General features: G+C 37.0%; 1 long non-coding RNA gene across 1 annotated transcript; it reads left to right on the top strand.

Annotated features, from left to right (window-relative positions):
- The first annotated feature begins 23,491 nt into the window (after nucleotides 1–23,491).
- On the top strand, nucleotides 23,492–26,536 carry LOC144040786 (uncharacterized). The gene is made up of 2 exons (XR_013289856.1): nucleotides 23,492–24,113; nucleotides 25,424–26,536. It is a non-coding gene; the product is annotated as an uncharacterized LOC144040786 (long non-coding RNA).
- The last annotated feature ends 218 nt before the right edge of the window (nucleotides 26,537–26,754 follow it).

Raw genomic sequence — 26,754 nt, 5'->3', positions numbered from 1 at the left:
AAACCCTAACCCTAAATTGAAACCCTAGTTTGAAACCCTAACCCTAATGTAAAAGCCTAGTTTGAAACCCTAACCTTAATGTAAAACCCTAGTTTGTAACCCTAACCCTAATGTAAAACCCTAGTTTGAAACCCTAACCCTAATGTAAAACCCTAGTTTGAAGCACTAACCCTAATGTAAAACACTAGTTTGAAACACTAACCCTAATGTAAAACCCTAGTTTGAAGCATTAACCCTAATGTTAAACCCTAGTTTGAAACCCTAACACTAAATTGAAACCCCAGTTTGAAACCCTAACCCTAATGTAAAACCCTAGTTTGAAACCCTAACCCTAATGTAAAACCCTAGTTTGAAACCCTAACCCTAATGTAAAACCCTAGTTTGAAACCCTAACCCTAATTTGAAACCCTAGTTTGAAACCCTAACCCTAATGTAAAACCCTTGTTTGAAACCCTAACCCTAATGTAAAACCCTAGTTTGAAACCCTAACCCTAATGTTAAACCCTAGTTTGAAACCCTAACCCTAATGTAAAACCCTTGTTTGAAACCCTAACCCTAATGTAAAACCCTAGTTTGAAACACTAAGCCTAATTTGAAACCCTAGTTTGAAACCCTAACCCTAATGTAAAACCCTAGTTTGTAACCCTAACCCAAAGGTAAAACCCTAGTTTGAAACCCTAACCCTAATGTAAAACCCTAGTTTGAAACCCTAACCCTAATGTAAAACCCTAGTTTGAAGCATTAACCCTAATGTAAAACCCTAGTTTGAAACCCTAACCCAAATGTTAAACCCTAGTTTGAAACCCTAACCCTAAATTGAAACCCTAGTTTGAAACCCTACCCCTAATGTAAAACCCTAGTTTGAAACCCTAACCCTAATGTAAAACCATCGTTTGTAACCCTAACCCTAATGTAAAACCCTAGTTTGAAACCCTAACGCTAATGTAAAACCCTAGTTTGAAACCCTAACCCTAATGTAAAACCCTAGTTTGAAGCACTAACCCTAATGTAAAACACTAGTTTGAAACGCTAACCCTAATGTAAAACCCTAGTTTGAAACCCCAAATCTAATTTGAAACCATAGTTTAAAACCCTAGACCTAATGTAAAACCCTAGTTTGAAACCCTAACCCTAATTTGAAACCCTAGTTTGAAACCTAACCCTAATGTAAAACCCTAGTTTGTAACCCTAACCCTAATGTAAAACCATAGTTTGAAACCCTAACCCTAACATAAAACCCTAGTTTGAATCCCTAACCCTAATGTAAAACCATAGTTTGAAACCGTAACGCTAATTTGAAACCCTAGTTTGAAACACTAACCCTAATGTAAAACCCTAGTTTTAAACCGCAACCCTAATTTGAAACCCTAGTTTGAAACCCTAACCCTAATGTAAAACACTAGTTTGAAAGCCTAACCCTAATTTGAAACCCTAGTTTGAAACCCTAACCCTAATTTGAAACCCTAGTTTGAAACCCTAACCCTAATGTAAAACCCTCGTTTGTAACCCTTACCCTAATTTCAAACCCTAGTTGTAAACACTAACCCTAATGTAAAACCCTAGTTTGAAATCGTAACCCTAATTTGAAACCCTAGTTTGAAACCCTAACCCTAATGTAAAACACTAGTTTGAAACCGTAACCGGAATTTGAAACCCTAGTTTGAAACCCTAACCCTAATGTAAAACACTAGTTTGAAACCCTAACCCTAATTTGAAACCCTAGTTTGTAACCCTAACCCTAATGTAAAACCCTAGTTTGAAACCCTAACCCTAATATAAAACCCTAGTTTGAAGCATTAACCCTAATGTAAAACCCTAGTTTGAAACCCTAACCCTAATGTTAAACCCTAGCTTGAAATCCTAACCCTAACGTAAAACCCTAGTTTGAAACCCTAACCCTAATGTAAAACCCTAGTTTGTAACCCTAACCCTAATTTGAAAACCGAGTTTGAAACCCTAACCCTAATGTAAAACCCTAGTTTGAAACCATAACCCTAATTTGAAACCCTAGTTTGAAACAATAACTCTAATGTAAAACCCTATTTTGAAACCGTAACCCTAATTTGAAACCCTAGTTTGAAACCCTAACCCTAATGTAAAACACTAGTTTGAAACCCTAACCTTAACGTAAAACCCTAGTTTGAAACCCTAACCCTAATGCAAAACCCTAGTTTGAAACCCTAACCCTAATGTAAAACCCTAGTTTGAAACCCTAACCCTATTGTTAAACCCTAGTTTGAAACCCTAACCCTAATTAGAAACTGTAGTTTGAAAACCTAACCCTAATATAAAACCCTATATTGAAACCCTAACCCTAACGTAAAACCCTAGTTTCAATCCCTAACCTTAATGCAAAACCCTAGTTTGAAACCCTAACCCTAATGTAAAATCCTAGTTTGTAACCCTAACCCTAATGTAAAACCCTAGTTTGAAACACTAACCCTAATGTAAAACACTAGTTTGAAACCGTAACGCTAATTTGAAACCCTAGTTTGAAACACTTACCCTAATGTAAAACCCTAGTTTGAAACCGTAACCCTAATTTGAAACCCTAGTTTGAAACCCTAACCCTAATGTAAAACCCTAGTTTGTAACCCTAACTCTAATGTAAAACCCTAGTTTGAAACCCTAACCCTAATGTAAAACCCTAGTTTGAAACCCTAACCCTAATGTAAAACCCTTGTTTGAAACCCTAACCCTAAAACAAAACCCTAGATTGAAACCCTAAGCCTAATTTGAAACCCTAGTTTTAAACCCTAACCCTAATGTAAAGCCCTAGTTTGAAACCCTAACCCTTATTTTAAACCCGAGTTTGAAACCCTAACCCTAATGTAAAACCCTAGTTTGAAACCCTAACCCTAATGTAAAACCCCTTGTTTGTAACCCTAACCCTAATTTGAAACCCTAGTTTGAAACCCTAACCCTAATGTTAAACCCTAGTTTGAAACCCAAACCTTAATGTAAAACCCTAGTTTGAAACCCTAACCCTAATTTGAAACCCTAGTTTGAAAACCTAACCCTAATGTAAAACCCTAGTTTGAAACCCTAACCCTAATGATAAACCCTAGTTTGAAACCGTAACCCTAATTTTGAAAACCTAGTTTGAAACCCTAACCCTAATTTGAAACCCCTGTTTGAAATCCTAACTCTAATGTGAAACCTTAGTTTGAAACCCTAACCCTCATAAAAAACCCTAGTTTGTAACCCTAACCCAAATGTAAAACCCTAGTTTGAAACACTAACCCTAATGTAAAACCCTAGTTTGAAACGCTAACCCTAATGTAAAACCCTAGTTTGAAGCATTAACCCTAAAGTAAAACACTAGTTTGAAACCCTAATCCTAATGTAAAACCCTAGTTTGAAACCCTAACCCTAATGATAAACCCTAGTTTGAAACCCTAACCCTAAATTGAAACCCTAGTTTGAAACCCTAACCCTAATGTAAAACCCTAGTTTGAAACCCTAACCCTAATGTAAAACCCTAGTTTGTAACCCTAACCCTAATGTAAAACCCTAGTTTGAAACCCTAACCCTAATGTAAAACCCTAGTTTGAAGCACTAACCCTAATGTAAAACACTAGTTTGAAACACTAACCCTAATGTAAAACCCTAGTTTGAAGCATTAACCCTAATGTTAAACCCTAGTTTGAAACCCTAACACTAAATTGAAACCCCAGTTTGAAACCCTAACCCTAATGTAAAACCCTAGTTTGAAACCCTAACCCTAATGTAAAACCCTAGTTTGTAACCCTAACCCTAATGTAAAACCTTAGTGTGAAACCCTAACCCTAATGTAAAATCCTAGTTTGAAACCCTAACCCTAATGTAAAACCCTAGTTTGAAACCCTAACCCTAATTTGAAACCCTAGTTTGAAACCCTAACCCTAATGTAAAACCCTTGTTTGAAACCCTAACCCTAATGTAAAACCCTAGTTTGAAACCCTAACCCTAATGTTAAAGCCTAGTTTGTAACCCTAACCCTAATGTAAAACCCTAGTTTGAAACCCTAACCCTAATGTTAAACCCTAGTTTGAAACCCTAACCCTAATGTAAAACCCTTGTTTGAAACCCTAACCCTAATGTAAAACCCTAGTTTGAAACACTTAGCCTAATTTGAAACCCTAGTTTGAAACCCTAACCCTATTGTAAAACCCTAGTTTGTAACCCTAACCCAAAGGTAAAACCCTAGTTTGAAACCCTAACCCTAATGTAAAACCCTAGTTTGAAACCCTAACCCTAATGTAAAACCCTAGTTTGAAGCATTAACCCTAATGTAAAACCCTAGTTTGAAACCCTAACCCAAATGTTAAACCCTAGTTTGAAACCCTAACCCTAAATTGAAACCCTAGTTTGAAACCCTACCCCTAATGTAAAACCCTAGTTTGAAACCCTAACCCTAATGTAAAACCATCGTTTGTAACCCTAACCCTAATGTAAAACCCTAGTTTGAAACCCTAACGCTAATGTAAAACCCTAGTTTGAAACCCTAACCCTAATGTAAAACCCTAGTTTGAAGCACTAACCCTAATGTAAAACACTAGTTTGAAACGCTAACCCTAATGTAAACCCTAGTTTGAAACCCCAAATCTAATTTGAAACCATAGTTTAAAACCCTAGACCTAATGTAAAACCCTAGTTTGAAACCCTAACCCTAATTTGAAACCCTAGTTTGAAACCTAACCCTAATGTAAAACCCTAGTTTGTAACCCTAACCCTAATGTAAAACCATAGTTTGAAACCCTAACCCTAACATAAAACCCTAGTTTGAATCCCTAACCCTAATGTAAAACCATAGTTTGAAACCGTAACGCTAATTTGAAACCCTAGTTTGAAACACTAACCCTAATGTAAAACCCTAGTTTTAAACCGCAACCCTAATTTGAAACCCTAGTTTGAAACCCTAACCCTAATGTAAAACACTAGTTTGAAAGCCTAACCCTAATTTGAAACCCTAGTTTGAAACCCTAACCCTAATTTGAAACCCTAGTTTGAAACCCTAACCCTAATGTAAAACCCTCGTTTGTAACCCTTACCCTAATTTCAAACCCTAGTTGTAAACACTAACCCTAATGTAAAACCCTAGTTTGAAATCGTAACCCTAATTTGAAACCCTAGTTTGAAACCCTAACCCTAATGTAAAACACTAGTTTGAAACCGTAACCGGAATTTGAAACCCTAGTTTGAAACCCTAACCCTAATGTAAAACACTAGTTTGAAACCCTAACCCTAATTTGAAACCCTAGTTTGTAACCCTAACCCTAATGTAAAACCCTAGTTTGAAACCCTAACCCTAATATAAAACCCTAGTTTGAAGCATTAACCCTAATGTAAAACCCTAGTTTGAAACCCTAACCCTAATGTTAAACCCTAGCTTGAAATCCTAACCCTAACGTAAAACCCTAGTTTGAAACCCTAACCCTAATGTAAAACCCTAGTTTGTAACCCTAACCCTAATTTGAAAACCGAGTTTGAAACCCTAACCCTAATGTAAAACCCTAGTTTGAAACCATAACCCTAATTTGAAACCCTAGTTTGAAACAATAACTCTAATGTAAAACCCTATTTTGAAACCGTAACCCTAATTTGAAACCCTAGTTTGAAACCCTAACCCTAATGTAAAACACTAGTTTGAAACCCTAACCTTAACGTAAAACCCTAGTTTGAAACCCTAACCCTAATGCAAAACCCTAGTTTGAAACCCTAACCCTAATGTAAAACCCTAGTTTGAAACCCTAACCCTATTGTTAAACCCTAGTTTGAAACCCTAACCCTAATTAGAAACTGTAGTTTGAAAACCTAACCCTAATATAAAACCCTATATTGAAACCCTAACCCTAACGTAAAACCCTAGTTTGAATCCCTAACCTTAATGCAAAACCCTAGTTTGAAACCCTAACCCTAATGTAAAATCCTAGTTTGTAACCCTAACCCTAATGTAAAACCCTAGTTTGAAACACTAACCCTAATGTAAAACACTAGTTTGAAACCGTAACGCTAATTTGAAACCCTAGTTTGAAACACTTACCCTAATGTAAAACCCTAGTTTGAAACCGTAACCCTAATTTGAAACCCTAGTTTGAAACCCTAACCCTAATGTAAAACCCTAGTTTGTAACCCTAACTCTAATGTAAAACCCTAGTTTGAAACCCTAACCCTAATGTAAAACCCTAGTTTGAAACCCTAACCCTAATGTAAAACCCTTGTTTGAAACCCTAACCCTAAAACAAAACCCTAGATTGAAACCCTAAGCCTAATTTGAAACCCTAGTTTTAAACCCTAACCCTAATGTAAAGCCCTAGTTTGAAACCCTAACCCTTATTTTAAACCCGAGTTTGAAACCCTAACCCTAATGTAAAACCCTAGTTTGAAACCCTAACCCTAATGTAAAACCCCTTGTTTGTAACCCTAACCCTAATTTGAAACCCTAGTTTGAAACCCTAACCCTAATGTTAAACCCTAGTTTGAAACCCAAACCTTAATGTAAAACCCTAGTTTGAAACCCTAACCCTAATTTGAAACCCTAGTTTGAAAACCTAACCCTAATGTAAAACCCTAGTTTGAAACCCTAACCCTAATGATAAACCCTAGTTTGAAACCGTAACCCTAATTTTGAAAACCTAGTTTGAAACCCTAACCCTAATTTGAAACCCCTGTTTGAAATCCTAACTCTAATGTGAAACCTTAGTTTGAAACCCTAACCCTCATAAAAAACCCTAGTTTGTAACCCTAACCCAAATGTAAAACCCTAGTTTGAAACACTAACCCTAATGTAAAACCCTAGTTTGAAACGCTAACCCTAATGTAAAACCCTAGTTTGAAGCATTAACCCTAAAGTAAAACACTAGTTTGAAACCCTAATCCTAATGTAAAACCCTAGTTTGAAACCCTAACCCTAATGATAAACCCTAGTTTGAAACCCTAACCCTAAATTGAAACCCTAGTTTGAAACCCTAACCCTAATGTAAAACCCTAGTTTGAAACCCTAACCCTAATGTAAAACCCTAGTTTGTAACCCTAACCCTAATGTAAAACCCTAGTTTGAAACCCTAACCCTAATGTAAAACCCTAGTTTGAAGCACTAACCCTAATGTAAAACACTAGTTTGAAACACTAACCCTAATGTAAAACCCTAGTTTGAAGCATTAACCCTAATGTTAAACCCTAGTTTGAAACCCTAACACTAAATTGAAACCCCAGTTTGAAACCCTAACCCTAATGTAAAACCCTAGTTTGAAACCCTAACCCTAATGTAAAACCCTAGTTTGTAACCCTAACCCTAATGTAAAACCTTAGTGTGAAACCCTAACCCTAATGTAAAATCCTAGTTTGAAACCCTAACCCTAATGTAAAACCCTAGTTTGAAACCCTAACCCTAATTTGAAACCCTAGTTTGAAACCCTAACCCTAATGTAAAACCCTTGTTTGAAACCCTAACCCTAATGTAAAACCCTAGTTTGAAACCCTAACCCTAATGTTAAAGCCTAGTTTGTAACCCTAACCCTAATGTAAAACCCTAGTTTGAAACCCTAACCCTAATGTTAAACCCTAGTTTGAAACCCTAACCCTAATGTAAAACCCTTGTTTGAAACCCTAACCCTAATGTAAAACCCTAGTTTGAAACACTTAGCCTAATTTGAAACCCTAGTTTGAAACCCTAACCCTAATGTAAAACCCTAGTTTGTAACCCTAACCCAAAGGTAAAACCCTAGTTTGAAACCCTAACCCTAATGTAAAACCCTAGTTTGAAACCCTAACCCTAATGTAAAACCCTAGTTTGAAGCATTAACCCTAATGTAAAACCCTAGTTTGAAACCCTAACCCAAATGTTAAACCCTAGTTTGAAACCCTAACCCTAAATTGAAACCCTAGTTTGAAACCCTACCCCTAATGTAAAACCCTAACCCTAATGTAAAACCATCGTTTGTAACCCTAACCCTAATGTAAAACCCTAGTTTGAAACACTAACGCTAATGTAAAACCCTAGTTTGAAACCCTAACCCTAATGTAAAACCCTAGTTTGAAGCACTAACCCTAATGTAAAACACTAGTTTGAAACGCTAACCCTAATGTAAAACCCTAGTTTGAAACCCCAAATCTAATTTGAAACCATAGTTTAAAACCCTAAACCTAATGTAAAACCCTAGTTTGAAACCCTAACCCTAATTTGAAACCCTTGTTTGAAACCCTAACCCTAATGTAAAACCCTAGTTTGTAACCCTAACCCTAATGTAAAACCATAGTTTGAAACCCTAACCCTAATGTAAAACCCTAGTTTGAAACCCTAACCCTAATGTAAAACCCTAGTTTGAAGCAATAACCCAAAATTATAAACCTAGTTTGAAACTCTTACCCTAATGTAAAACCCTAGTTTGAAACCCTATTCGTAATGTAAAACCCTAGTTTGTAACCCTAACCCTAATGTTAAACCCTAGTTTGAAACCCTAACCCTAATGTAAAACCCTAGTTTGAAACCCTAACCCTAATGATAAACCCTAGTTTGAAACCCCAAATCTAATTTGAAACCATAGTTTAAAACCCTAAACCTAATGTAAAACCCTAGTTTGAAACCCCAACCCTAATTTGAAACCCTAGTTTGAAACCCTAACCCTAATGTAAAACCCTAGTTTGTAACCCTAACCCTAATGTAAAACCATAGTTTAAAACCCTAACCCTAACATAAAACCCTAGTTTGAATCCCTAACCCTAATGTAAAACCATAGTTTGAAACCGTAACGCTAATTTGAAACCCTAGTTTGAAACACTAACCCTAATGTAAAACCCTAGTTTTAAACCGTAACCCTAATTTGAAACCCTAGTTTGAAACCCTAACCCTAATGTAAAACACTAGTTTGAAAGCCTAACCCTAATTTGAAACCCTAGTTTGAAACCCTAACCCTAATTTGAAACCCTAGTTTGAAACCCTAACCCTAATGTAAAACCCTCGTTTGTAACCCTAACCCTAATTTGAAACCCTAGTTGTAAACACTAACCCTAATGTAAAACCCTAGTTTGAAATCGTAACCCTAATTTGAAACCCTAGTTTGAAACCCTAACCCTAATCTAAAACACTAGTTTGAAACCGTAACCGGAATTTGAAACCCTAGTTTGAAACCCTAACCCTAATGTAAAACACTAGTTTGAAACCCTAACCCTAATTTGAATCCCTAGTTTGTAACCCTAACCCTAATGTAAAACCCTAGTTTGAAACCCTAACCCTAATGTAAAACCCTAGTTTGAAGCATTAACCCTAATGTAAAACCCTAGTTTGAAACCCTAACCCTAATGTTAAACCCTAGCTTGAAATCCTAACCCTAACGTAAAACCCTAGTTTGAAACCCTAACCCTAATGTAAAACCCTAGTTTGTAACCCTAAACCTAATTTGAAAACCGAGTTTGAAACCCTAACCCTAATGTAAAACCCTAGTTTGAAACCATAACCCTAATTTGAAACCCTAGTTTGAAACAATAACTCTAATGTAAAACCCTATTTTGAAACCGTAACCCTAATTTGAAACCCTAGTTTGAAACCCTAACCCTAATGTAAAACACTAGTTTGAAACCCTAACCTTAACGTAAAACCCTAGTTTGAAACCCTAACCCTAATGCAAAACCCTAGTTTGAAACCCTAACCCTAATGTAAAACCCTAGTTTGAAACCCTAACCCTATTGTTAAACCCTAGTTTGAAACCCTAACCCTAATTAGAAACTGTAGTTTGAAAACCTAACCCTAATATAAAACCCTATATTGAAACCCTAACCCTAACGTAAAACCCTAGTTTGAATCCCTAACCTTAATGCAAAACCCTAGTTTGAAACCCTAACCCTAATGTAAAATCCTAGTTTGTAACCCTAACCCTAATGTAAAACCCTAGTTTGAAACACTAACCCTAATGTAAAACACTAGTTTGAAACCGTAACGCTAATTTGAAACCCTAGTTTGAAACACTTACCCTAATGTAAAACCCTAGTTTGAAACCGTAACCCTAATTTGAAACCCTAGTTTAAAACCCTAACCCTAATGTAAAACCCTAGTTTGTAACCCTAACTCTAATGTAAAACCCTAGTTTGAAACCCTAACCCTAATGTAAAACCCTAGTTTGAAACCCTAACCCTAATGTAAAACCCTTGTTTGAAACCCTAACCCTAAAACAAAACCCTAGATTGAAACCCTAAGCCTAATTTGAAACCCTAGTTTTAAACCCTAACCCTAATGTAAAGCCCTAGTTTGAAACCCTAACCCTTATTTTAAACCCGAGTTTGAAACCCTAACCCTAATGTAAAACCCTAGTTTGAAACCCTAACCCTAATGTAAAACCCCTTGTTTGTAACCCTAACCCTAATTTGAAACCCTGGTTTGAAACCCTAACCCTAATGTTAAACCCTAGTTTGAAACCCAAACCTTAATGTAAAACCCTAGTTTGAAACCCTAACCCTAATTTGAAACCCTAGTTTGAAAACCTAACCCTAATGTAAAACCCTAGTTTGAAACCCTAACCCTAATGATAAACCCTAGTTTGAAACCGTAACCCTAATTTTGAAAACCTAGTTTGAAACCCTAACCCTAATTTGAAACCCCTGTTTGAAATCCTAACTCTAATGTGAAACCTTAGTTTGAAACCCTAACCCTCATAAAAAACCCTAGTTTGTAACCCTAACCCAAATGTAAAACCCTAGTTTGAAACACTAACCCTAATGTAAAACCCTAGTTTGAAACGCTAACCCTAATGTAAAACCCTAGTTTGAAGCATTAACCCTAAAGTAAAACACTAGTTTGAAACCCTAATCCTAATGTAAAACCCTAGTTTGAAACCCTAACCCTAATGATAAACCCTAGTTTGAAACCCTAACCCTAAATTGAAACCCTAGTTTGAAACCCTAACCCTAATGTAAAACCCTAGTTTGAAACCCTAACCCTAATGTAAAACCCTAGTTTGTAACCCTAACCCTAATGTAAAACCCTAGTTTGAAACCCTAACCCTAATGTAAAACCCTAGTTTGAAGCACTAACCCTAATGTAAAACACTAGTTTGAAACACTAACCCTAATGTAAAACCCTAGTTTGAAGCATTAACCCTAATGTTAAACCCTAGTTTGAAACCCTAACACTAAATTGAAACCCCAGTTTGAAACCCTAACCCTAATGTAAAACCCTAGTTTGAAACCCTAACCCTAATGTAAAACCCTAGTTTGTAACCCTAACCCTAATGTAAAACCTTAGTGTGAAACCCTAACCCTAATGTAAAATCCTAGTTTGAAACCCTAACCCTAATGTAAAACCCTAGTTTGAAACCCTAACCCTAATTTGAAACCCTAGTTTGAAACCCTAACCCTAATGTAAAACCCTTGTTTGAAACCCTAACCCTAATGTAAAACCCTAGTTTGAAACCCTAACCCTAATGTTAAAGCCTAGTTTGTAACCCTAACCCTAATGTAAAACCCTAGTTTGAAACCCTAACCCTAATGTTAAACCCTAGTTTGAAACCCTAACCCTAATGTAAAACCCTTGTTTGAAACCCTAACCCTAATGTAAAACCCTAGTTTGAAACACTTAGCCTAATTTGAAACCCTAGTTTGAATTCCTAACCCTAATGTAAAACCCTAGTTTGTAACCCTAACCAGAAGGTAAAACCCTAGTTTGAAACCCTAACCCTAATGTAAAACCCTAGTTTGAAACCCTAACCCTAATGTAAAACCCTAGTTTGAAGCATTAACCCTAATGTAAAACCCTAGTTTGAAACCCTAACCCAAATGTTAAACCCTAGTTTGAAACCCTAACCCTAAATTGAAACCCTAGTTTGAAACCCTACCCCTAATGTAAAACCCTAGTTTGAAACCCTAACCCTAATGTAAAACCATCGTTTGTAACCCTAACCCTAATGTAAAACCCTAGTTTGAAACACTAACGCTAATGTAAAACCCTAGTTTGAAACCCTAACCCTAATGTAAAATCCTAGTTTGAAGCACTAACCCTAATGTAAAACACTAGTTTGAAACGCTAACCCTAATGTAAAACCCTAGTTTGAAACCCCAAATCTAATTTGAAACCATAGTTTAAAACCCTAAACCTAATGTAAAACCCTAGTTTGAAACCCTAACCCTAATTTGAAACCCTAGTTTGAAACCCTAACCCTAATGTAAAACCCTAGTTTGTAACCCTAACCCTAATGTAAAACCATAGTTTGACACCCTAACCCTAATGTAAAACCCTAGTTTGAAACCCTAACCCTAATGTAAAACCCTAGTTTGAAGCAATAACCCAAAATTATAACCCTAGTTTAAAACTCTTACCCTAATGTAAAACCCTAGTTTGAAACCCTAACCGTAATGTAAAACCCTAGTTTGTAACCCTAACCCTAATGTTAAACCCTAGTTTGAAACCCTAACCCTAATGTAAAACCCTAGTTTGAAACCCTAACCCTAATGATAAACCCTAGTTTGAAACCCTAACCCTAATGCAAAAACCTAGTTTGAAACCCTAACCCAAATGTAAAGCCCTAGTTTGAAACCCAACCCTAATGTAAAACCCTAGTTTGAAGCATTAAACATAATGTAAAACACTAGTTTGAAACCCTAACCCTAATTATAAGCCCTAGTTTGAAACCCTAACCCTAATGTAAAACCCAAGTTTGAAACCCTAAACCTAATGTAAAACCCTAGTTTGAAACCCTAACCTTAATGTAAAATCCTAGTTTGTAACCCTAACCCTAATGTAAAACCCTAGTTTGAAACACTAACCCTAATGTAAAACACTAGTTTGAAACCGTAACGCTAATTTGAAACCCTAGTTTGAAACCCTAACCCTAATGTAAAACCCTAGTTTGTAACCCTAACTCTAATGTAAAACCCTAGTTTGAAACCCTAACCCTAATTTAAAACCCTAGTTTGAAACCCTAACCCTAATGTAAAACCCTTGTTTGAAACCCTAACCCTAAAACAAAACCCTAGATTGAAACCCTAAGCCTAATTTGAAACCCTAGTTTTAAACCCTAACCCTAATGTAAAGCCCTAGTTTGAAACCCTAACCCTTATTTTAAACCCGAGTTTGAAACCCTAACCCTAATGTAAAACCCTAGTTTGAAACCCTAACCCTAATGTAAAACCCCTTGTTTGTAACCCTAACCCTAATTTGAAACCCTAGTTTGAAACCCTAACCCTAATGTTAAACCCTAGTTTGAAACCCAAACCTTAATGTAAAACCCTAGTTTGAAACCCTAACCCTAATTTGAAACCCTAGTTTGAAAACCTAACCCTAATGTAAAACCCTAGTTTGAAACCCTAACCCTAATGATAAACCCTAGTTTGAAACCGTAACCCTAATTTTGAAAACCTAGTTTGAAACCCTAACCCTAATTTGAAACCCCTGTTTGAAATCCTAACTCTAATGTGATACCTTAGTTTGAAACCCTAACCCTCATAAAAAACCCTAGTTTGTAACCCTAACCCAAATGTAAAACCCTAGTTTGAAACACTAACCCTAATGTAAAACCCTAGTTTGAAACGCTAACCCTAATGTAAAACCCTAGTTTGAAGCATTAACCCTAAAGTAAAACACTAGTTTGAAACCCTAATCCTAATGTAAAACCCTAGTTTGAAACCCTAACCCTAATGATAAACCCTAGTTTGAAACCCTAACCCTAAATTGAAACCCTAGTTTGAAACCCTAACCCTAATGTAAAACCCTAGTTTGAAACCCTAACCCTAATGTAAAACCCTAGTTTGTAACCCTAACCCTAATGTAAAACCCTAGTTTGAAACCCTAACCCTAATGTAAAACCCTAGTTTGAAGCACTAACCCTAATGTAAAACACTAGTTTGAAACACTAACCCTAATGTAAAACCCTAGTTTGAAGCATTAACCCTAATGTTAAACCCTAGTTTGAAACCCTAACACTAAATTGAAACCCCAGTTTGAAACCCTAACCCTAATGTAAAACCCTAGTTTGTAACCCTAACCCTAATGTAAAACCTTAGTGTGAAACCCTAACCCTAATGTAAAATCCTAGTTTGAAACCCTAACCCTAATGTAAAACCCTAGTTTGAAACCCTAACCCTAATTTGAAACCCTAGTTTGAAACCCTAACCCTAATGTAAAACCCTTGTTTGAAACCCTAACCCTAATGTAAAACCCTAGTTTGAAACCCTAACCCTAATGTTAAAGCCTAGTTTGTAACCCTAACCCTAATGTAAAACCCTAGTTTGAAACCCTAACCCTAATGTTAAACCCTAGTTTGAAACCCTAACCCTAATGTAAAACCCTTGTTTGAAACCCTAACCCTAATGTAAAACCCTAGTTTGAAACACTTAGCCTAATTTGAAACCCTAGTTTGAAACCCTAACCCTAATGTAAAACCCTAGTTTGTAACCCTAACCCAAAGGTAAAACCCTAGTTTGAAACCCTAACCCTAATGTAAAACCCTAGTTTGAAACCCTAACCCTAATGTAAAACCCTAGTTTGAAGCATTAACCCTAATGTAAAACCCTAGTTTGAAACCCTAACCCAAATGTTAAACCCTAGTTTGAAACCCTAACCCTAAATTGAAACCCTAGTTTGAAACCCTACCCCTAATGTAAAACCCTAGTTTGAAACCCTAACCCTAATGTAAAACCATCGTTTGTAACCCTAAACCTAATGTAAAACCCTAGTTTGAAACACTAACGCTAATGTAAAACCCTAGTTTGAAACCCTAACCCTAATGTAAAACCCTAGTTTGAAGCACTAACCCTAATGTAAAACACTAGTTTGAAACGCTAACCCTAATGTAAAACCCTAGTTTGAAACCCCAAATCTAATTTGAAACCATAGTTTAAAACCCTAAACCTAATGTAAAACCCTAGTTTGAAACCCTAACCCTAATTTGAAACCCTAGTTTGAAACCCTAACCCTAATGTAAAACCCTAGTTTGTAACCCTAACCCTAATGTAAAACCATAGTTTGAAACCCTAACCCTAATGTAAAACCCTAGTTTGAAACCCTAACCCTAATGTAAAACCCTAGTTTGAAGCAATAACCCAAAATTATAACCCTAGTTTGAAACTCTTACCCTAATGTAAAACCCTAGTTTGAAACCCTATTCGTAATGTAAAACCCTAGTTTGTAACCCTAACCCTAATGTTAAACCCTAGTTTGAAACCCTAACCCTAATGTAAAACCCTAGTTTGAAACCCTAACCCTAATGATAAACCCTAGTTTGAAACCCTAACCCTAATGCAAAACCCTAGTTTGAAACCCTAACCCAAATGTAAAGCCCTAGTTTGAAACCCAACCCTAATGTAAAACCCTAGTTTGAAGCATTAAACATAATGTAAAACACTAGTTTGAAACCCTAACCCTAATTATAAGCCCTAGTTTGAAACCCTAACCCTAATGTAAAACCCAAGTTTGAAACCCTAACCCTAATGATAAACCCTAGTTTGAAACCCTAACCCTAAATTGAAACCTTAGTTTGAAACCCTAACCCTAATGTAAAACCCTAGTTTGAAACCCTAACCCTAATGTAAAACCCTAGTTTGTAACCCTAACCCTAATGTAAAACCCTAGTTTGAAACCCTAAACCTAATGTAAAACCCTAGTTTGAAACCCTAACCCTAATGTAAAACCCTTGTTTGAAACCCTAACCCTAATGTTAAACCCTTGTTTGAAACCCTAACCCTAATGTAAAACCCAAGTTTGAAACCCTAAACCTAATTTGAAACCCTAGTTTGAAACCTTAAACCTAATGTAAAACCCTAGTTTGTAACCCTAACCCAAATGTAAAACCCTAGTTTGAAAACCTAACACTAATGTAAAACCCTAGTTTGAAACCCTAACCCTAATGTAAAACCCTAGTTTGAAGCATTAACCCTAATGTAAAACCCTAGTTTGAAACCCTAACCCTAATGTAAAACACTAGTTTGAAACGCTAACCCTAATGTAAAACCCTAGTTTGAAACCCCAAATCTAATTTGAAACCATAGTTTAAAACCCTAAACCTAATGTAAAACCCTAGTTTGAAACCCCAACCCTAATTTGAAACCCTAGTTTGAAACCCTAACCCTAATGTAAAACCCTAGTTTGTAACCCTAACCCTAATGTAAAACCATAGTTTAAAACCCTAACCCTAACATAAAACCCTAGTTTGAATCCCTAACCCTAATGTAAAACCATAGTTTGAAACCGTAACGCTAATTTGAAACCCTAGTTTGAAACACTAACCCTAATGTAAAACCCTAGTTTTAAACCGTAACCCTAATTTGAAACCCTAGTTTGAAACCCTAACCCTAATGTAAAACACTAGTTTGAAAGCCTAACCCTAATTTGAAACCCTAGTTTGAAACCCTAACCCTAATTTGAAACCCTAGTTTGAAACCCTAACCCTAATGTAAAACCCTCGTTTGTAACCCTAACCCTAATTTGAAACCCTAGTTGTAAACACTAACCCTAATGTAAAACCCTAGTTTGAAATCGTAACCCTAATTTGAAACCCTAGTTTGAAACCCTAACCCTAATCTAAAACACTAGTTTGAAACCGTAACCGGAATTTGAAACCCTAGTTTGAAACCCTAACCCTAATGTAAAACACTAGTTTGAAACCCTAACCCTAATTTGAAACCCTAGTTTGTAACCCTAACCCTAATGTAAAACCCTAGTTTGAAACCCTAACCCTAATGTAAAACCCTAGTTTGAAGCATTAACCCTAATGTAAAACCCTAGTTTGAAACCCTAACCCTAATGTTAAACCCTAGCTTGAAATCCTAACCCTAACGTAAAACCCTAGTTTGAAACCCTAACCCTAATGTAAAACCCTAGTTTGTAACCCTAACCCTAATTTGAAAACCGAGTTTGAAACCCTAACCCTAATGTAAAACCCTAGTTTGAAATCATAACCCTAATTTGAAACCCTAGTTTGAAACAATAACTCTAATGTAAAACCCTATTTTGAAACCGTAACCCTAATTTGAAACCCTAGTTTGAAACCCTAACCCTAATGTAAAACACTAGTTTGAAACCCTAACCTTAACGTAAAACCCTAGTTTGAAACCCTAACCCTAATGCAAAACCCTAGTTTGAAACCCTAACCCTAATGTAAAACCCTAGTTTGAAACCCTAACCCTATTGTTAAACCCTAGTTTGAAACCCTAACCCTAATTAGAAACTGTAGTTTGAAAACCTAACCCTAATATAAAACCCTATATTGAAACCCTAACCCTAACGTAAAACCCTAGTTTGAATCCCTAACCTTAATGCAAAACCCTAGTTTGAAACCCTAACCCTAATGTAAAATCCTAGTTTGTAACCCTAACCCTAATGTAAAACCCTAGTTTGAAACACTAACCCTAATGTAAAACACTAGTTTGAAACCGTAACGCTAATTTGAAACCCTAGTTTGAAACACTTACCCTAATGTAAAACCCTAGTTTGAAACCGTAACCCTAATTTGAAACCCTAGTTTAAAACCCTAACCCTAATGTAAAACCCTAGTTTGTAACCCTAACTCTAATGAAAAACCCTAGTTTGAAACCCTAACCCTAATGTAAAACCCTAGTTTGAAACCCTAACCCTAATGTAAAACCCTTGTTTGAAACCCTAACCCTAAAACAAAACCCTAGATTGAAACCCTAAGCCTAATTTGAAACCCTAGTTTTAAACCCTAACCCTAATGTAAAGCCCTAGTTTGAAACCCTAACCCTTATTTTAAACCCGAGTTTGAAACCCTAACCCTAATGTAAAACCCCTTGTTTGTAACCCTAACCCTAATTTGAAACCCTAGTTTGAAACCCTAACCCTAATGTTAAACCCTAGTTTGAAACCCAAACCTTAATGTAAAACCCTAGTTTGAAACCCTAACCCTAATTTGAAACCCTAGTTTGAAAACCTAACCCTAATGTAAAACCCTAGTTTGAAACCCTAACCCTAATGATAAACCCTAGTTTGAAACCGTAACCCTAATTTTGAAAACCTAGTTTGAAACCCTAACCCTAATTTGAAACCCCTGTTTGAAATCCTAACTCTAATGTAAAACCTTAGTTTGAAACCCTAACCCTCATAAAAAACCCTAGTTTGTAACCCTAACCCAAATGTAAAACCCTAGTTTGAAACACTAACCCTAATGTAAAACCCTAGTTTGAAACGCTAACCCTAATGTAAAACCCTAGTTTGAAGCATTAACCCTAAAGTAAAACACTAGTTTGAAACCCTAATCCTAATGTAAAACCCTAGTTTGAAACCCTAACCCTAATGATAAACCCTAGTTTGAAACCCTAACCCTAAATTGAAACCCTAGTTTGAAACCCTAACCCTAATGTAAAACCCTAGTTTGAAACCCTAACCCTAATGTAAAACCCTAGTTTGTAACCCTAACCCTAATGTAAAACCCTAGTTTGAAACCCTAACCCTAATGTAAAACCCTAGTTTGAAGCACTAACCCTAATGTAAAACACTAGTTTGAAACACTAACCCTAATGTAAAACCCTAGTTTGAAGCATTAACCCTAATGTTAAACCCTAGTTTGAAACCCTAACACTAAATTGAAACCCCAGTTTGAAACCCTAACCCTAATGTAAAACCCTAGTTTGAAACCCTAACCCTAATGTAAAACCCTAGTTTGTAACCCTAACCCTAATGTAAAACCTTAGTGTGAAACCCTAACCCTAATGTAAAATCCTAGTTTGAAACCCTAACCCTAATGTAAAACCCTAGTTTGAAACCCTAACCCTAATTTGAAACCCTAGTTTGAAACCCTAACCCTAATGTAAAACCCTTGTTTGAAACCCTAACCCTAATGTAAAACCCTAGTTTGAAACCCTAACCCTAATGTTAAAGCCTAGTTTGTAACCCTAACCCTAATGTAAAACCCTAGTTTGAAACCCTAACCCTAATGTTAAACCCTAGTTTGAAACCCTAACCCTAATGTAAAACCCTTGTTTGAAACCCTAACCCTAATGTAAAACCCTAGTTTGAAACACTTAGCCTAATTTGAAACCCTAGTTTGAAACCCTAACCCTAATGTAAAACCCTAGTTTGTAACCCTAACCCAAAGGTAAAACCCTAGTTTGAAACCCTAACCCTAATGTAAAACCCTAGTTTGAAACCCTAACCCTAATGTAAAACCCTAGTTTGAAGCATTAACCCTAATGTAAAACCCTAGTTTGAAACCCTAACCCAAATGTTAAACCCTAGTTTGAAACCCTAACCCTAAATTGAAACCCTAGTTTGAAACCCTACCCCTAATGTAAAACCCTAGTTTGAAACCCTAACCCTAATGTAAAACCATCGTTTGTAACCCTAACCCTAATGTAAAACCCTAGTTTGAAACACTAACGCTAATGTAAAACCCTAGTTTGAAACCCTAACCCTAATGTAAAACCCTAGTTTGAAGCACTAACCCTAATGTAAAACACTAGTTTGAAACGCTAACCCTAATGTAAAACCCTAGTTTGAAACCCCAAATCTAATTTGAAACCATAGTTTAAAACCCTAAACCTAATGTAAAACCCTAGTTTGAAACCCTAACCCTAATTTGAAACCCTAGTTTGAAACCCTAACCCTAATGTAAAACCCTAGTTTGTAACCCTAACCCTAATGTAAAACCATAGTTTGAAACCCTAACCCTAATGTAAAACCCTAGTTTGAAACCCTAACCCTAATGTAAAACCCTAGTTTGAAGCAATAACCCAAAATTATAACCCTAGTTTGAAACTCTTACCCTAATGTAAAACCCTAGTTTGAAACCCTAACCGTAATGTAAAACCCTAGTTTGTAACCCTAACCCTAATGTTAAACCCTAGTTTGAAACCCTAACCCTAATGTAAAACCCTAGTTTGAAACCCTAACCCTAATGATAAACCCTAGTTTGAAACCCTAACCCTAATGCAAAACCCTAGTTTGAAACCCTAACCCAAATGTAAAGCCCTAGTTTGAAACCCAACCCTAATGTAAAACCCTAGTTTGAAGCATTAAACATAATGTAAAACACTAGTTTGAAACCCTAACCCTAATTATAAGCCCTAGTTTGAAACCCTAACCCTAATGTAAAACCCAAGTTTGAAACCCTAACCCTAATGAAAAACCCTAGTTTGAAACCCTAACCCTAAATTGAAACCTTAGTTTGAAACCCTAACCCTAATGTAAAACCCTAGTTTGAAACCCTAACCCTAATGTAAAACCCTAGTTTGTAACCCTAACCCTAATGTAAAACCCTAGTTTGAAACCCTAAACCTAATGTAAAACCCTAGTTTGAAACCCTAACCTTAATGTAAAATCCTAGTTTGTAACCCTAACCCTAATGTAAAACCCTAGTTTGAAACACTAACCCTAATGTAAAACACTAGTTTGAAACCGTAACGCTAATTTGAAACCCTAGTTTGAAACCCTAACCCTAATGTAAAACCCTAGTTTGTAACCCTAACTCTAATGTAAAACCCTAGTTTGAAACCCTAACCCTAATGTAAAACCCTAGTTTGAAACCCTAACCCTAATGTAAAACCCTTGTTTGAAACCCTAACCCTAAAACAAAACCCTAGATTGAAACCCTAAGCCTAATTTGAAACCCTAGTTTTAAACCCTAACCCTAATGTAAAGCCCTAGTTTGAAACCCTAACCCTTATTTTAAACCCGAGTTTGAAACCCTAACCCTAATGTAAAACCCTAGTTTGAAACCCTAACCCTAATGTAAAACCCCTTGTTTGTAACCCTAACCCTAATTTGAAACCCTAGTTTGAAACCCTAACCCTAATGTTAAACCCTAGTTTGAAACCCAAACCTTAATGTAAAACCCTAGTTTGAAACCCTAACCCTAATTTGAAACCCTAGTTTGAAAACCTAACCCTAATGTAAAACCCTAGTTTGAAACCCTAACCCTAATGATAAACCCTAGTTTGAAACCGTAACCCTAATTTTGAAAACCTAGTTTGAAACCCTAACCCTAATTTGAAACCCCTGTTTGAAATCCTAACTCTAATGTGATACCTTAGTTTGAAACCCTAACCCTCATAAAAAACCCTAGTTTGTAACCCTAACCCAAATGTAAAACCCTAGTTTGAAACACTAACCCTAATGTAAAACCCTAGTTTGAAACGCTAACCCTAATGTAAAACCCTAGTTTGAAGCATTAACCCTAAAGTAAAACACTAGTTTGAAACCCTAATCCTAATGTAAAACCCTAGTTTGAAACCCTAACCCTAATGATAAACCCTAGTTTGAAACCCTAACCCTAAATTGAAACCCTAGTTTGAAACCCTAACCCTAATGTAAAACCCTAGTTTGAAACCCTAACCCTAATGTAAAACCCTAGTTTGTAACCCTAACCCTAATGTAAAACCCTAGTTTGAAACCCTAACCCTAATGTAAAACCCTAGTTTGAAGCAATAACCCTAATGTAAAACACTAGTTTGAAACACTAACCCTAATGTAAAACCCTAGTTTGAAGCATTAACCCTAATGTTAAACCCTAGTTTGAAACCCTAACACTAAATTGAAACCCCAGTTTGAAACCCTAACCCTAATGTAAAACCCTAGTTTGAAACCCTAACCCTAATGTAAAACCCTAGTTTGTAACCCTAACCCTAATGTAAAACCTTAGTGTGAAACCCTAACCCTAATGTAAAATCCTAGTTTGAAACCCTAACCCTAATGTAAAACCCTAGTTTGAAACCCTAACCCTAATTTGAAACCCTAGTTTGAAACCCTAACCCTAATGTAAAACCCTTGTTTGAAACCCTAACCCTAATGTAAAACCCTAGTTTGAAACCCTAACCCTAATGTTAAAGCCTAGTTTGTAACCCTAACCCTAATGTAAAACCCTAGTTTGAAACCCTAACCCTAATGTTAAACCCTAGTTTGAAACCCTAACCCTAATGTAAAACCCTTGTTTGAAACCCTAACCCTAATGTAAAACCCTAGTTTGAAACACTTAGCCTAATTTGAAACCCTAGTTTGAAACCCTAACCCTAATGTAAAACCCTAGTTTGTAACCCTAACCCAAAGGTAAAACCCTAGTTTGAAACCCTAACCCTAATGTAAAACCCTAGTTTGAAACCCTAACCCTAATGTAAAACCCTAGTTTGAAGCATTAACCCTAATGTAAAACCCTAGTTTGAAACCCTAACCCAAATGTTAAACCCTAGTTTGAAACCCTAACCCTAAATTGAAACCCTAGTTTGAAACCCTACCCCTAATGTAAAACCCTAGTTTGAAACCCTAACCCTAATGTAAAACCATCGTTTGTAACCCTAACCCTAATGTAAAACCCTAGTTTGAAACACTAACGCTAATGTAAAACCCTAGTTTGAAACCCTAACCCTAATGTAAAACCCTAGTTTGAAGCACTAACCCTAATGTAAAACACTAGTTTGAAACGCTAACCCTAATGTAAAACCCTAGTTTGAAACCCCAAATCTAATTTGAAACCATAGTTTAAAACCCTAAACCTAATGTAAAACCCTAGTTTGAAACCCTAACCCTAATTTGAAACCCTAGTTTGAAACCCTAACCCTAATGTAAAACCCTAGTTTGTAACCCTAACCCTAATGTAAAACCATAGTTTGAAACCCTAACCCTAATGTAAAACCCTAGTTTGAAACCCTAACCCTAATGTAAAACCCTTAGTTTGAAGCAATAACCCAAAATTATAACCCTAGTTTGAAACTCTTACCCTAATGTAAAACCCTAGTTTGAAACCCTAACCCTAATGTAAAACCCTAGTTTGAAACCCTAACCCTAATGATAAACCCTAGTTTGAAACCCTAACCCTAATGCAAAACCCTAGTTTGAAACCCTAACCCAAATGTAAAGCCCTAGTTTGAAACCCAACCCTAATGTAAAACCCTAGTTTGAAGCATTAAACATAATGTAAAACACTAGTTTGAAACCCTAACCCTAATTATAAGCCCTAGTTTGAAACCCTAACCCTAATGTAAAACCCAAGTTTGAAACCCTAACCCTAATGAAAAACCCTAGTTTGAAACCCTAACCCTAAATTGAAACCTTAGTTTGAAACCCTAACCCTAATGTAAAACCCTAGTTTGAAACCCTAACCCTAATGTAAAACCCTAGTTTGTAACCCTAACCCTAATGTAAAACCCTAGTTTGAAACCCTAAACCTAATGTAAAACCCTAGTTTGAAACCCTAACCCTAATGTAAAACCCTTGTTTGAAACCCTAAGACTAAAACAAAACCCTAGATTGAAACCCTAAGCCTAATTTGAAACCCTAGTTTGAAACCCTAACCCTAATGTAAAACCCTAGTTTGAAACCCTAATCCTAATGTTAAACCCTAGTTTGTAACCCTAACCCTAATGTAAAACCCTAGTTTGAAACCCTAACCCTAATGTTAAACCCTTGTTTGAAACCCTAACCCTAATGTAAAACCCAAGTTTGAAACCCTAAACCTAATTTGAAACCCTAGTTTGAAACCTTAAACCTAATGTAAAACCCTAGTTTGTAACCCTAACCCAAATGTAAAACCCTAGTTTGAAAACCTAACACTAATGTAAAACCCTAGTTTGAAACTGTAAGAATTATTTTGGAGGATTATTATACATTTGCCGTGTTGAAGTAAATTGCCTCTTGGGAAACACAAGTCAACGTAATAGTGTAGTAATTTCTGTTTATGATTGCTATGTATTGCAAAGGAGTGTTATTGTATTTGGTGAAGTTGCAAGTGGACGACTCAGCTGCCGAGTGGGGACAACTGATAAGAAGACGTGACGCATGTCAACGCCAGGGCCCCTGGACTTGCATGCCGCATTAGAGAGTGTGAAGTGAGATAGGAGTTGTTTTTCTCTTTCTGTCATGTAATCAGATGCCCCGATTGGTATATAAGGGGACTATTTGAATGATGAACCAAGAGAGACTCTGTACCGATCAAACTAAGGCTGCAGTTTTCTCTTCCTCATGAGTAATAAATTTGGAACCAGATGCTTCTTCTCTCTTTATTTGATAAATGTCTACATCTGAACCTGACATTTAAATTGGTCCTTCGAGCCGGATTGCAACATACCGGAGGTGCCCAGAGGCAGAGCCGACGACCAAGAAAGACCGTGGCCACGGCAGCTGTCCCATTTTAGGGGACTGGACCTCGGCCCTGTTTCTGGGGACTGAAAGTTGAAGCAAGCCAGGAAGAGAGAAGGCAACACTGGTAGGACACTTATATTTTCATTGGCGGATTTTTGGTAAATAAGTGTCCGTTTAAAGTTAAGGGCGACGGTGTCCTACGCGCGTTTAAACTCCGTGGAGAAGAGGGCGACGGTGTCCTGTACGTACTTAAAACTAAAAAAGACAGAGTGAGTCTATAAAACAGAAAAGACAGCGAGAGAGTCTATAAAACAGGGAAGTAGACAGAGTGAGTCTATAAAACTGAGGAAAAGAAAGAGGGGAAACTGGGAAGAGGGGACTGAAAAATAGACAGAGGGAGTCTATGAAACTGGGAAGAGGGGACTGAAAAATAGACAGAGGGAGTCTATAAAAGTGGGGTGAATCAAAACCGTAAGAATACTAGTCAATGTTGCGTAAAGAGACAGAGAGTCTATAAAAGAGAGACAGAGAGAGTCTATAAAAGAGGGCAACGGTGTCCTACGCGCGTAAATAAAGAGGGGGTGTGAGTGGAGGTTCGCTACCTCGGTGTGAGTGGAGGTTCGCTACCTCATTATTGTTTGTTCGGGGATTTAAAGTCAGTTTAATCTCCTTAAGAGAATCGCTGACTCCAACATGGAGAAAACAAATAGCAAAAAAGCCAACAAGAAAGACCCGAAACAACAGTTAACATGTAAGGACTGCAAGTTTGTAGAAAACCAATGTCCTTCTAAAACAAAACATTTAAATTTGTGGATAACGAAATATGAATTTGCTGGCCAGCTTAATATACAAAAAATATTTAACTTGCAAGATAAAATAAAGACAGACACATTTATTATTGAGAACGAGGGGAACGAATTCTACTTTCAAAGACGAGGAAAAGGTTTTTACCAAAACAGGGGCCGAGGAAGGGGTAGACCTCAATTTAAAATAGGACTCACCGGCAAGGGGCGCGGCTACGCCACAGGCCCAAAAGAAGTCACCTGTTGGTGTTGTGGGGAGACAGGGCATTTTTTGAGGCACTGTCCCCACAATAGAAAAAATACACGACTAGAAAAATCAGCTTCCCAACAGGATGACAAACAAAAAGCCATCGAAGAAAATGTGACATTAAATTAAATAAAAATCTTTATAAGTGGGCCGCTATATTGACACATGGTGTGACCCATGTGTCAACAGGGGGAATGGTAGGACGGATACACAGAATGTATACGACATATGGCTTTAATTTATTCTCAAAAATTTTTATTATTATTATTATTTATTATCATTAACAGTGGCAACGAAGCCAGTTTGGCCGATTACATGCGAAAAACATTAGAGAAAAGAGATGAATTGAAATTACCAGAAGGCGATTGTGCTTCTCTCCAACAGGAAGAACTAGTAGCTCCAGGAGACTGGGTACTGATCCGAAGCCTCAAAAAGAAGCACTGGAATTCTCCAAAGTGGGAAGGCCATCATCAAGTGCTGCTGACCACGCCGACGGCCATAGAGATTGAAGCAAGGAGCACTTGGATGCATCTTACGCATTGTAAAAAGGTCATCTCAACCGACAAACCCAACAGGGAGGGTGAGCGAAAGTCTGATTCAAAGGTGGGAGCAGATATATAGAATCTGAAAATACCTGCGGTCAGTGAAGTTTTCCAAGACGCCTAACCTAATTAGGGGTTCTCGGTCGACATGGCTATTGCGTGGATAAGATTTGCGGTACTATGTTGTGTGGTCTTTGTGACCGTGAAGGCTATTCATTCACCAAATCACGCACTGATAAACAAGAATAGAGGATTTTCATATGGGTCACACCCAATAAAAATGTAGACCGAATCAACTACATCCATTACAATGTACAAAAATTGGGGAATTATACTGAAGAAAGATTTATAGCTGTCAGAGAACAATTGGCTGCAACATCACTCATGGCGTTCCAGAACCGCATTGCGGTCGACATGCTACTGGCAGAGAGAGGTGGCGTTTGCGCTATGTTTGGGGACCAGTGTTGTACATTTATACCAAACAACACATCTCCGGATGGGTCCCTCACGAGAGCCGTTGAAGGCCTGCGCACCCTGAATCGAAAGATGAAAGAACACTCAGGTGTGTCCACCTCAGCATGGGACGAGTGGTGGGAAAAAACGTTTGGCAAATATAAGTTTGGTATTTTCTGTCATGATTTCTATGACTCTGTTCACCTCAATTCTTGTGCTGTGTGGATGTTGTTGTATTCCCTGCATTCGCGCATTACTCGTCCGACTTGTCTCAACCGTCGTCGCTCCCACAAATTCTAAATTACAAGAGATGTACCCTTTGCTTATTTCTGCAAATTGTGGTGATGGAGGGGACACTAATGACCAAACCAATGATGAGATAATTTCTCCTGCCGTCCTATTTTACACACCTTAAAACTTAAAACATAGAAAGGGGACATGATGGAATGTTTAAGTTTGTCATCCAGTAAATGATTCAACTAAATAAAACCTTTAAATCAAAGTTCTTTTGATGACAAAATTTTTGGAGGCAAATGTAGAATAAACAGGAGGGAAATGTAAGAATTATTTTGGAGGATTATTATACATTTGCCGTGTTGAAGTAAATTGCCTCTTGGGAAACACAAGTCAACGTAATAGTGTAGTAATTTCTGTTTATGATTGCTATGTATTGCAAAGGAGTGTTATTGTATTTGGTGAAGTTGCAAGTGGACGACTCAG

The sequence above is a fragment of the Vanacampus margaritifer genome, unplaced genomic scaffold (assembly GCF_051991255.1).
Source record: "Vanacampus margaritifer isolate UIUO_Vmar unplaced genomic scaffold, RoL_Vmar_1.0 HiC_scaffold_27, whole genome shotgun sequence".
In the NCBI taxonomy this organism is placed as follows: domain Eukaryota; kingdom Metazoa; phylum Chordata; class Actinopteri; order Syngnathiformes; family Syngnathidae; genus Vanacampus; species Vanacampus margaritifer.
The sequence above is the reverse complement of the archived record's forward strand: the minus strand, read 5'-3'. Positions and strand labels throughout refer to the sequence as shown.